The following is an 8,497-nucleotide window of genomic DNA, read 5'->3' as shown; positions in this document are numbered from 1 at the left end:
CTCCTATCTTCCAAATACATTCCAACTGAACAATTATTTCTCGACGACGTGCTAGAACCATTACAAATAGAAGAAACTGCCCTAGAGCTAGATGGGGAGGCTACATGAGTAACATTTTGCAAGAAAATATCAACACTGGTCTTCTTTTTACTATGTGCGGGGCTTGTAAGAGCTTGAAGAAAATACTCACAGTCAACCGGAAGATATTTCCCACCTTCTCGAAAGAAGAAACAAATACCAAGTGGAGTAAATTGCTGCCAATGCTTGCAAGCTTTGACCTTAAACTCATCAAGTGTGGTTTCAACATCAACACGAGTGGTAATGAAATCTGAAAAGTAGCGAACAACAACAATGCAACTAACAGCAGCCATGACAACCTGAAAATTACAAACATACAATAAAAATATCAAAAAACAAATGAGCGCAATTCACTCCGGGGCGTTGCCCCCTCGTGAGAAATATATTATATACGGCAAGCTAAATATAAAATGAGCAATCAACATACTCAACAAAAGGAAAGCAATAGATACAATGCGTCTTAAAGATACAACTACTATAACTGTTTACAAATACACATGTTACATGACATATATGTGTAACTTCAAGTTACACATGCTAAAAATACAACATGATATATATGTGTAACCTCAAATTACACATTTTATAAAAAACAACATGTCTACATCAATTTGAAGTTGTTCTTCTAAGACAAAATTGTTTCTTCATCCTTTTCCCAGTATCAACAACAAATTCACAACAAATTCTCTGATCGGACATGCGAGAACAAATAATCAAAAAAAAAAATTGAATTTTTTTTATGAAATCAAACCAAAATAAAATTCGTACCTAGATTTGTTGTTTTCCTTTTTCTGAAACAATGTTATTTCTCTTCTTTTTCTCAATATCAACCAATCATGTTCTCAGTATCAACCAAATCAAAATATAAAAATCGAAATAACAAAGATCCAAATCATAAAATCGAAATCAATAAAATTCATAACTAGATCGAAAACACACCTATGTTGATTTCTCTATTCCAACCTGTGTTCCTCCTCTTCTCAGACTCAACAAAATCCAAATAAAAAAAACGAAAATCAGTAGAAGATCAAAATCAAAAAATCGATCAAAAAAACTAGTGAATCAAACCTATTTGATACAAACAGAAAAGATAAATTAATACAAACCTATTTGTTGTTCTTCAATGCAGCGTCTCACTCTCGTCAGATCTGAAAACCAGTGAATAAAATCAACAAATTGAGAAATAAAGAATGTGTTGTTCTTCCTCTCTTCTTCAACACAGAAAACTAACGAATTGTTTTTCTTCAATGCAACGATTGTGTGAAGAAAAATTCAAATATGTTTCCGAAGAAAAAATCAACAAAAGCAGAGAGAATAGAGAGTTCAAAAAAAAATCTGATTTTCTGTTTCTTTTGCTGTTTAAAAAAAACTATAAATGTGGAGGTTATTTTTGCCATTAAAATATTTATTAAAAAAGTTGATGACGTCAAAAATTTGGGAGAATTCAAAATATGGCCCCAATATTAGAATGTGAAAGAATGGAGTTGATAAAGAAGAATCCATTTTGTAGGGTTTCTATTTGTTGAACTAGGGATGTCAACGGGTCCGGGTCCTCCGGGTATCACTAGACCCGGACCCTACTTATAAAGGTCGGGTCCGGTTCCTAACGGTTTCAGATCCGGTTCCTAAATTTGTGGACCCAGAACGAGACCTGTTTAGAATCCCGGGTACCCATTGGGTATTAAGAAAATTATAAAATCCTCAAAAACTTAATATCTTTCTTTTTTTTAAATTGATCTAAATTATTTTTATAAAAATTTATTATTATTTTTTTATTAATGTACTAAATAAAGATTAAATGTAAAAAAAAATGAAAAAAAAATCAAAGCCAAAACTAGCAAAATACTTGTAATTTTGCTAAAAACATGCATAAAAGAGTGAATAACCAGGTACCCGATACCCGCGAGTACCCATTTGGACCCGTTTAGATACGGGGCTAATCGGGTAATCACCCGCCGGGTCTTAAGTTGTTACTTGGTCCAAATTTAGGACCCGGAACCGGATCACAATATACCGGGTCTGGTTCCGGGTAATGGGTATCCATTGACAGTCCTATGTTGAACCCATATAGTATTGAGGTTATATTAGTTTTTTCATTGTACAATTATATAATCAAGGTTAATCCAGTCATTTCAAAACTATATTTAATTCGGGCCTGATTTTAAAACTCTTTTAATTAGGGGCTTGGTTCTATGGGTAATCTATGGGTGGGGCTTATAGCGCGTTTGGATACACATCCAGAAGTAACTTTTTGACTTCTAGAAGTCAGTTTGGGCCTAGTTAATAGGAAGTTAAAGATGTGCCACAAGAGATGCTCTTACTATTAGAGCTAGCGCTATGGTGGAGGGTATCCCTTCCCTATCCCTCAAATGTATGGAAGGGATGGCACATGGAAGGCAAGCTTGCTATGGTGGTGTCTCATCCCTTCCCTACACTACACGGCTACTGAGTAGGCGTATCCATAGTGCCACACGACAACTAAGTAGCCGTATAAGTCAACTCGTTGACTTGACCAATACGGCAACTCAGTAGTCGTATCGTAGGTTACAGTCCTCAGAAGCGAGGTCAGGCTCCCCATTTCTTCTTCTTCTCAATGTTTTCCTCCTCCCAAACCCCTTTCAAACCCCTATTACCCCCTTTGGATTTTCATATTGATTCACTGCGATTCGATGGCTTAAATTAAAAGGGTTTGATCATTACTCCAATGTGAAACAAATCCATTCTTCAATTTCGAATTTCATCCAAAAAATCATCTAAGGTGAATGATTCTAATGTTAGGGTTTCAATTGAATTTGATTTTGATGAAATTGTAGATATTAATAAGGCTGCACAAAACCAACTCAACCCACCAACCCATCCCACACCCGTCTGAAATTAACCGGCAGCCCCATTAATATCTACAACTGAGTAGCCGTGTGATTTCCCTTCCCTACAAGCGGGATCAGATGTGATCCTCCATGTAGATAAGGGGAGGGATATCCCTACACATGTAGGGATTTGGAAGACCATAATACTTGGTTTTTGAGTTTTTGAGGGATATTGAGGGATAGGAAGGGGATGAACCCCTCCATAGTGCTAGATCTTAGGTTATCAACCTTCCGTTCTTGTTATCTATATTATAAGGAACAATGGTGTTTTTCCATATGGACGGTTACTACATTTGGGACACATAAAGGACGGCCAAGATTTAAATTTTTCAATCTACATTTTTATCATATAAAGAAGGGTTGAGATGAGCCCTAGGTTTAAGATTTTCAATCCACATTTTTAGCATATAAAGAGTGATCTAGATTGTGCCACATATTTAATAAGTTTTTGAATTTAGATTGCACCCTCTTAATGTCATTTATTTGGGAGTTACTTTTCCAATTTAATGTGAATCCATTTTTTTAATTCTAAATTAACTTCTCTTTTAACTTAATCCCTTTCATAATCAAAATCTACATTTTTAGCATATAAAGAATTGTGGTGCCTCATGCCTAATTTTTTTTGTCATATATGCAATTCGATTTCTTTTTGTTTCTATTCATTAATATTGTATTTTGTGATCTAGATATTGTTTCTTCGTTTGCAGTACAAAGATATTCAAATATGATTGTTCTTTATTCATTTTTACTCTTATATTAGGTTTCCTAATACCCATATCATTTAATCTTTTATTTTTTTACGTTGTCCAATTTAAATTTGACTTCTTCGGCCAAAATCAAGAAGATTTTCATGGAGTGAAAATAATTAACGAAGAAAGCCCCGGTTCCATTGTTATTGCCTTTAGAATTTTTAACTGTATTGCTACTTCTGCTGGAGAGTTTCTGCCTCTTATTTGGACTATGTCATGTACATGTTGGTATCAATAGATTGGGGATTCCTGATTAATATTCTTTTTCTTTATATTATATGAACCTTGAAATTACATCTCTTCATAGGGTGCGTGCAGGCATATCTTAAATGTTTAAAGTTTTTGCTTTCATTTTTTGGGAAATGTCAGACAAAAATACATTTCCGAGAACAACCATTTTGGTTTTTGGTATACTGTTATGGCGCAGATCGTTAGAAGCCTTCGCATTAGATTTATAGAGCATTATTGTCTAGGAATCTGACAATAAGCAAAAGTTTTACTAACACGAAATCTGAAGAGAAACCGTTTTTAATATCCATACTTTCCCACCCTAGCTCATAAGACTCCAAGAGGATGTGATTGGTTTTGAATTATATTGGATGAAACAAACTGTATTAGAACATGAAGAACCATTGATTGATCAGCTTATGCCTACTGATATCCATATGAGGATTTGATTGGCACATCCTTCATGTAGGATTTTAAAATAGATTGATAATAGAGCACCCTCTCATGTGTTACTTCACAATCTTTGGTTTAAATTTGACGGTATCAATCAGATTTTCACGTATCGCTTGCAAAATTTATGATTAATGAAAGTTTATTGAAAATTTCCATACACTAAAAACATAAAAGAATACCAAAAAATATCCTGGAAATACATTACCTCTCTATAGCTAGGTTGACCGCCGACGGGATAGGAATTTAAAAATTCTACCATAATTGGAACACGTTTTAGGTTTAATAGCCGTCCAATACCAATAGAAACTAACATACTACACTAATTCTCTTTGAAGGTTACACTGATAAACCCAAATGGAAAAACTAATAAAATTATTCAAGCAATGACAAAGGGAGCCTAAAATCGAATGACGGGAAAAGATTAGCAACCGCGGGATTTCTTTACTGGGAGAGACAGATGTAGTTGAGCTTTCTGGGTTAACGTATACGAATAGGCGCTCTAAGCGAATTAATAATAATATTGTTGGAGATTCACTTTAATTTTAAGTAGGAATACTAAAAAAATTACAGTATATCGAAGTAATTGAACCGCATATTCACAGACATCATCGAATGATTGAAATGGGTAGAAAAATGGTAAGTGATAATTTGGCGGTGTAGCACTAGTACCATCAGATTCTACAACTTCAGAAACATAAAAACATTGGTGGACAAAGGTTTCAGTGCTGATAGATCGACCATCAGGTCCATCACACTAACAACTAATGCTATAAAGTAATATACATGATACAAATTCATAGTCTTGCGAAATCGTCACACTAACGATGTCTTATTCCACATTGAACTCCTAAGGAGTATGATCTACAATAATATAACTAATCGAACAAGTGAAGCAAACATTCCGAACCAAAGCCGGTGCCGTTACGGAACGGGTCATAACCGGCCCGTCCATTGTTTTTACCAATGGACGGTTATCTACACTTTAGCCATATAAAGAAGGGTCAAGATTGATCAGCCAATATGTGTTGTGGATGCCGATGGTACCAAGATAATGACCAATATTAACGCCTATTTATTATGTTCCACCTGTTCATACGTTACCAAGATAATTTCCAAAATAAATGATACCATACCCATTAACAACGCTATTATTTGAGCTTAGTAATCTCTGTAACTGTTCAACCAGAGAAACCTCAAAAAAAAAGTGCACAGGTTCTCAGTGCTTATTAACCCGTGCCATACTCATCTCCTTTTTCTCTATCAAGATTTCATTCATGTAAGTTTTGCTGACTTTGGTGTTATTCCAGGAGCTTTTTTATTTGATTTATTTTGATTTTGTTACTTTACAAGAACATTTTTCTATGATTGATTTTGTTGTTGCCAATCACCATCTGTGTCAGGTAAATATCAATTGGGTTCCATGACTTGAAGTGGTTGTCATTAATATAAATTTTGATTAGGGTTGTTATTTCTTTCACCAAATTCTCAACTAAATCAAAATTAATTTGTTCTCCTCTTGATTTTGGGATTAGGTTTGTTACTTTTTCACTCATATTATGTTACTGTTGGTTATCGAATGGTGGTTTAGTTTTAGTTGAGTTTGGATGTATTTTCCAAACTTGATTTCATTCTCCTCTTGATTAACATATGTTCTCTCAGTTTTGGAAAAGAGTAACTTCAAAGAATTTCTGCAGCAGAATCTCATAAATATTTATATCCGAGTTAATTACCTAAATAATGTACACCAAGATTTGATTGTGTATGAGAGTGTGTTGGTGTTGGATCTTGGATGCCACCCTTGGAAGAACATCGATAGAATGGGGTATATTTTAAATCTTGAACTATTTATTACGGGGTTTCTAAAATTTGGTTTTTTTTTCTTGCTATTGAATTATTGCATTTCAGAGATTATTAAAGTGACGTTGTTCATAAGTGTTCTGTTTTAGTCCTGAAATTTGAATTCTCAATTTTTTTATTGCTTTATGTCTTTTAGTCCTGCCCATTAAATAAGATCCTTATGATCAATTAACTTCGATTAAACAAAGATGTCAACAATCTATTTTGTACAAAAGTTTTATCTTTTAATGTAATTGGGTTTGTTAGGGGAATAATAGACTTTAAATTGAGTTGAAATGCAATGATGGATATATGACTATTTGCAGAGTTAACCTTATATCAGAACCTTGGTATCAATATACCAAGATGAGCTCAAATTTCTTTAGGTTGATGGGAACGAAGGATTACGTCAAACTAAATTGAATTGCGGTGTACAATGATTTGGGAATCATCCGTTTTAATAGTATCCTTACCCTTGGGAAGGTAAAACAGGTCAAAAAGCCTCAAAGAACGGTCTCAAATTTCTTGAAGTTCTATTTCGTAAAACTTCTCTTACTAACCGTTGTTTTGAACTCTTTGACCGGTTAAAAGCAAACAAATATAAAGAACTAATTAGATAGACGAAGAAAGAAATATCTCATAACTTGATAAGTACTAATAGTCTAAAACATAATATTTTATTACGTTATCTCTAATCATCGTTTTTTCTTTTCTCTTTCTATGGCTAATTCATTTCCTTCATAATCTACACAGGAGCTCAGGTGGTTCCAAGTGTCGTTGATTCGGGGACTCCATCCTTGATTATCTAGAAATCGTGCTCGTGAACTGAATGATATTTAGGTTTAGTTGGTTTCCCTCACCAAAAACGGGTTGTTTGATTTCAATGCACTCACTGTTTAGAAGGTGATAATATGTTTTCGGTTCTGGGTAGGATGTGGGATTCCTTAATTCAATGCATGCTTACATGAATATGTATACGTGGTTAGACATATGTCATTTTAATCTTTAGCTAGAGTTCAATTATTATGTTCTATCTACCGAGAACTACATTTTGACTCAACTTAGATGAGTGGTGGTAAACTGTTACTTCGGAATACATGTGGGTTGGTTACTAAGTATTCATTTTTGAGGAATACCTGGTGATGTCGACATTCATTGTTCTGACTTCCTTTCTGTGAGTGATGCAATACTTTTCCATGACATCTCAAAACCGCAAAATTCTCCCATCAAAATCCCAGTCCTCACTCCTCAAGCACAAGGCAATCAACCAGATTTATGAAATCGATGAAGGTAAATCATTGCATATGTGAGTATGACTCTCCTGTAAGTGGCACGAAGTTGATTTTAAGGGTACTTGGAAGGTTTCCAGTTTGGATGTATTATTGGTTGACGAAAAGTTCAGATGTAAAGTTCAGTCTTGACACCAATAAGGTTAAGTGGGAATGTTACCTTTACCAGGTGCTGTGATCAAGACTTTGTTTGCACCTTCCTCTATATGTTCCTGCATCAACCCCGTCCACAAACACTCATGATTCTTCTACCACTATTTCCACCTCTATATCCCTGCAAAGAAGGTATATATTAAACCCGATATTAATAATCCATATTAAATAAGCATGAATAAGTTCGAATTCAGTTATATATAATTGAATATTGGTCATTTTTCTCACCCCCGGGGGAGGTCGAGGGGGTACGACTATACATTGCCTTGTAGAAGTATCATCGTTAATTTATTACTATAATTGGCTTGACGTCCTCCTTGAAAATGGTAAGCGTTGAAACACACCTGAGAAGCTTGCTTGGCACTGCCAGTATCTTTTATGACAGTGACATTCAAGGGGGTACTCTCCTACAGTGCCAAATACATCAAGATATTCCTTCCAATCTTTCTGAGCCAGTTGATTACAACCTTCAACTTTGGTTTTGTTACTCCTCTCCTATAACCACTGCAACATGCACTAACCTAATTGTATATATAATTATTATAATCTTAAAACAATGTTTGCTTTCAAGAAATAATAATACCAAAACTTGGAACCTCCTAATATTTAAGAAAAGAGTATAAATGCTTTCAATTTGTAAAACTTAATATGCCAGAGATAGTAGTTTCAAATTATGGCAAGTAATTTTATGGATACATTTTTTAAAAGGAAGAAAAAAAAGACACCAAATTAAGGATTATCCAATAACAACAACAAACAACGGCCTAAAACGGATCGATGAACAAACTATCGTTATCGTTACATTGTACATATCCAAGTGTCCACATTGATGGTCATTTGTCAC

This window comes from Papaver somniferum, chromosome 8 (genome assembly GCF_003573695.1).
Source record: "Papaver somniferum cultivar HN1 chromosome 8, ASM357369v1, whole genome shotgun sequence".
Classification (NCBI taxonomy): domain Eukaryota; kingdom Viridiplantae; phylum Streptophyta; class Magnoliopsida; order Ranunculales; family Papaveraceae; genus Papaver; species Papaver somniferum.
The sequence above is the reverse complement of the archived record's forward strand: the minus strand, read 5'-3'. Positions refer to the sequence as shown.